This window comes from Podarcis gaigeae (genome assembly GCF_964106915.1).
Source record: "Podarcis gaigeae genome assembly, chromosome: 5".
Classification (NCBI taxonomy): Eukaryota; Metazoa; Chordata; class Lepidosauria; order Squamata; family Lacertidae; genus Podarcis; species Podarcis gaigeae.
Genome location: NC_139681.1, coordinates 78,526,483 through 78,531,201, shown reverse-complemented (window position 1 = coordinate 78,531,201; position 4,719 = coordinate 78,526,483). Strand labels below are relative to the sequence as shown.

Below are 4,719 nucleotides of genomic sequence, written 5' to 3'. Positions count from 1 at the left end.
GGGAACCAATGGTTGCAGGCCCAAACTGGGACTCCAAGTGGGCACTTACTTTCACCGCTGCTACACTCCTCTGGATTTTGTTGTAAATAAAAATATGCCCTTTTCCCTTATGGGGTATCCAAGAACCCATATAGAGTCCTTACATAGGTTCCCTATTGGTAGGAGAAAATAACAGAGGCCAACCAGAGAATATTGAGAAGCAAGGCAGCTAGTAAGCTTGATCTTTATTGATCTGTTGCAACAGGGTGCTCCCCTCACACGCAGGAAAGGAGGAGGACCCACAAAAATGCTGTGCAAGGGCTTATAAAGACTTTTGAATTCCCATCCTCTAGATCAAGACCACCCCAGAAACATTATGCATACATCACAGAAAGGGTGTAACCTAAGATCACCCCTCAGATACATCCCACCTACATCACAGAAATTTAAATGTTGTTTTTCTCTTTACCTTGTTTATCTCCTGTCTGGCAGGTTACTTGATTGGATTGCCTGAGGAGCCTGGCCAGTCTTTTGTAATGATAAGGCTCACACCCTTATTCAAACACAGACATACCCTTAAGACAGGATTTGTGAAGGAAAAGACAATGGGGAGGCTTTTCCACTTTGGCCATGCAGAGAAACATTTGTTCAGTTTAGGAATCAAAATGGTTCCAGGTTGGTCTTCCTATGTATGTGCGGTTATGAACATTACCATATATCTGAGACCATAAAATTCCCATCACAATTTCCACTTGCACATTGGAGCTTTCCCCCTCCTCCCCCTGTGCATCCCAACACTTTGTAGCAGATTTGGGGTGGGGGCAAATGGAGATAGAAGAGAGTGGAACATTGACAACCTTGCACTAACAGAATGAGTTGCTTGGATACCGACTGCCTCACCCTCCATACATGTGGTCTTGTGTCTTCATTTTGGGGGAGGGGAGACCTCGTTCCTCCTTAGCTATCTATAGACTTGAAAGTCACTTTAGTCTGCCTTTGTATATTCTTATTCTTATTTGTGAGCTTCATTCCAGGTTCAATTTGCAACTTTACCCATTTTTTATTTCACTTTTGTGATCATGGTCTTCCAAAACCGTCTTCTTTCATCCTAGTTCAGTTGCATGCCAGTCAGCAGTTATAGAAAATGCATTGTGTGTGTGTTTGTATTCTTCTAGGCTATTTGGCAATACATCACATGGGGAAGCTAATAATAGTTCTTCACCATTATGTTTGCATGTAAAATTGGCTTCAAGTCAATAAAACTGACTGAAAAGCTGGACTTTGAAGATTTACTGAGGAGGGGTGACCATGACCTCTTATTAGTCAATTTTATGAGGAATGTTCAATTTGGAGATGCTGAAATCCTAAGACAAAGAAGCCAAAGAAAGCTGCAAAAGTAAAACAACAACAACAAAAAACAATTAATAGCAGCAATGCTTTCTTTTGCATGTGACTTTCATCTGATCTAAATGCTTAAAGCAAAAGAGATCTGATGTATTGAAACTGTTCACAAGAAAGATGCAGGCTGCATACTAGACTGTGAAACAGAAATGCAACTGAAAAAGATCGTGCTTTGTTTTGAATGATTTCTCCCCATTTACACAACTGGTACATATGGCAGATTCTATTATCTGTATTTATGGTATTCACTCCAAAACCCATTTGGAAGGTTAGATAGTTCTTGTTTTGAGCTGCTTGCGTCAACAATTTAGGTACAATCTAGCCAGATTTAAATAGAGTAGGGAAGATAGCTTGGTGGTTAAGAATGTAGCTTGCATGCAGCAGATCCTAGATTCAATAGCATGTACAGTTAATTGGACCTCAAGTAGCCTCTGCAAGAGTCATTCCACAGCTGCTGTTGAAGGAGACAATACTAGCTAGATGGACTAATTGTATGGCTCCGTATAAGGGAATTTTATATGTTTAGACTCTAAAACAGGGCTAGCCAGTAGTGAACTACAACTCCCAAGATCATTAGCCATGCTGAATGGGGCTGATGGCAGTGATGGAGGAAAACATCTCGAGAGCCCCATTTTGGCTTACCCTTGCATTAAAATTCTTATTTTCACATTCCACTGACATTAGTAGGAGGGAGGTTTCTCATTGATGTGTCAGTGTTTGATTCCCTGCTTCCACAATTTCTCTAGGCCTCTAACAAAAACCAGCAAAGCAGTCACATGCTATTGATTTCAAGGTTGCCAAGAACAGTATATTTTAGCCATCAAATGCCTGGGGAAACAGAAATGGTTTTAAGTTCCTACTGCAAGTAAATAATGAGGGAGACAGAGGCACCTCACCAGGCATCTTAGGTGCCAGAACGCAAACTTGCTCAAGATCACAGGATTCCTTAAGGAAGAACTTCACAAGGAATCTCCATTGTAAGGAAACATCACGTCTCCAATTCGTTGAGGAGACAGTAGTCAAGCAAAGTTGTGTTTCTGTGTTTTTCTGGCTGGTGGATTCATTATGATTCCTTTCTTTAGGCTTTTTTTGTGCCATCCACACCCAATCGACTGTGTCCCCTGGGCAGTTCACAATTTAAAATCAATAAAATACAAATACAATCAACAATACTAAAACAATCAATGTATAAAAGCAGCACCAGCAGAAAATAATAAGCAGCATAAAGCCAGAATCAAAATCTCTCTCACACACAATTTCGTAGTATTTATTTTACACTAAGTTAAAGCTTCAAATAATGGAAAATGTATCTTGGAAACACTCTTTGTAATGAAAGGCTAATTGTGTTGCAAGATCTTTGATACGGATGCTTTGAGGGAATCCAGTGCTAGAATCCATTGCTCTTGCAGCAATGTGTGGTGGTAAAAACTTTGTAACTCAGTAGGCCGAGCTATTAAAAAGTCAGTCAATGTGTTTCCACATTTAACAACCCATGGGAGCTGACTTCCCAGGGCTACACAGCTGCGTTATCATTATGCTTTCCCAACAATGAATTATCACATTCTTGGCTGCTGTCCAAAGGTGAACCCTCCATGGCACTAAGTTGAGGTATGGGCTTTCCAGTTCCTTCTTTTAAGGTAGGAGGGAAAGCAGCTCATGTCTGGAGGAAACAAACAGAAGCGGGTGAGTGTGTTCAGATCATTTCTTCAAGATAATAAGCAGATAACTATATATGCAACAAAACAGGAGTCCTGTCACCATTCACATATAACCCTGGCGAATGAACCTTCTCAGAAGATGCAGAATTTTCAAGTGACAAGTACCACACAATGGCTTTAAGGGCACTTTTCAAGGACTCTTCACAGATTTTAAAAAATGACAGCTGTGTGGTATAGTGGGTAGACTATTAGGGTTGGACTAGGAAGGTTCAAATCACTCCTAGAACTTGCTGCTTCAAGCAAACAATGGTTTCTCAACCTGACCCACCTCACGTTTTGTGAACAAAAATCATATAACTCCCACGTGCATTGCCCTGACCATATAAACTGGGCTCCCTCCTCCCCCATTGTGTCATTTGGCTGGCATTGTTCAGCATAATACTCTGTAAACTACCATTCATTAAAAAAGAATTCAAGGGGACTTATTCCAAGGTGAGTATGTCAAAGATGACAGTGTCACTGAATATGTCTTCTGCTCCCCGCAAATCAAAATATATTAAAAAATTAAAGAAGTGTCCAGTAGCACCTTAGAGACCAACTAAGTGTGCATGCACACGAAAGCTCATACCAAGAACAAACTTAGTTGGTCTCTAAGGTGCTACTGGACATTTTTTTAAATATATGTATATATTTTGACTGCGTCAGACCAACATGGCTACCTACCTGAATCTCCCCACAAATCAGTTCTGCAGTTGAAACAGGAAAGTGAAAATAAGATGGCTGGCACATGGAGACACCTGAGAGTTAGTCCACCCATACGTAATGGTGATAATTTTGTTCCTGGTGTAATTGCCTCATAGCAGATATCACACATAACTGATGAGCAAAGAGTGTTCCATCACATTTGCTGGACACAGTTCACTCTGCAAAGAAGATCTTGCCAGTCATGTTGCAGAAATTTAGGCGTGTACATATCGCTGCATACCAGGCGAAAGAATTAATAGAAATATGCATTTCCAAACTGAAATAATCCTTACTTTCCATGCGTTTCTTTCTTCTTCTTTTGGTCTCCTCAGTCTAGCAGTTCTCTCTCTGGCTCTATAGGCCTCAGCTTGTCTTGACAAATGAATGCATTGCTTTGGGCACAAGTACAGACGCTTATCAACAACTGTCTCGCACAGATATGTTCAAAGACGTGGCATGAAGTTCCTCTGTACATTTTTCTTCTTTGGCCCAGAAACCTTTCTGACTAGCCTTCCTTGAACAAATTCATTTCCTGTTAAATGGTGAAGCGAGGAAATAATCACACTGATATGCTCTAGAAGGTGGTCGGGGCTTCTGCACAAAAGCCTTTCTGTTTGTGCATTCTTAGGCCATGACAGATCAACTAATATTCCTCATATGACCACTCCCATAAGGATTTATTGAGTGCTGGAATAACAGAGGAGGAATTGTCTTGGGTTTGGGTATATAAAAAAGCAAAAAAAAAAAGGGGGGAGGAGGGGGAGTTTTTTCTCAAATGTTTTGCAGGAAATTTGCCTGAAAGTTTTTAATTTTATAATATATCAAATTTAACTCTTTTTGTAAAAAAACCCAAGTCTTTCAGGAATTCATTTTGAGACAAAAGAGGGGGGGAAAGGAGTGGAGAAGACATACAAAGACGTTTATTGCCTCAGCATAG

At 40.4% G+C, this 4,719-nt stretch overlaps 1 long non-coding RNA gene across 1 annotated transcript; it reads right to left on the bottom strand.

Moving 5' to 3' along the window:
- Positions 1–2,631: 2,631 nt before the first annotated feature.
- Positions 2,632–4,446, bottom strand: LOC310845137. The gene is made up of 2 exons (XR_014564502.1): positions 3,762–4,446; positions 2,632–3,040 (listed from the first exon to the last, which is right to left on the bottom strand). It is a non-coding gene; the product is annotated as an uncharacterized lncRNA (long non-coding RNA).
- Positions 4,447–4,719: the final 273 nt, after the last annotated feature.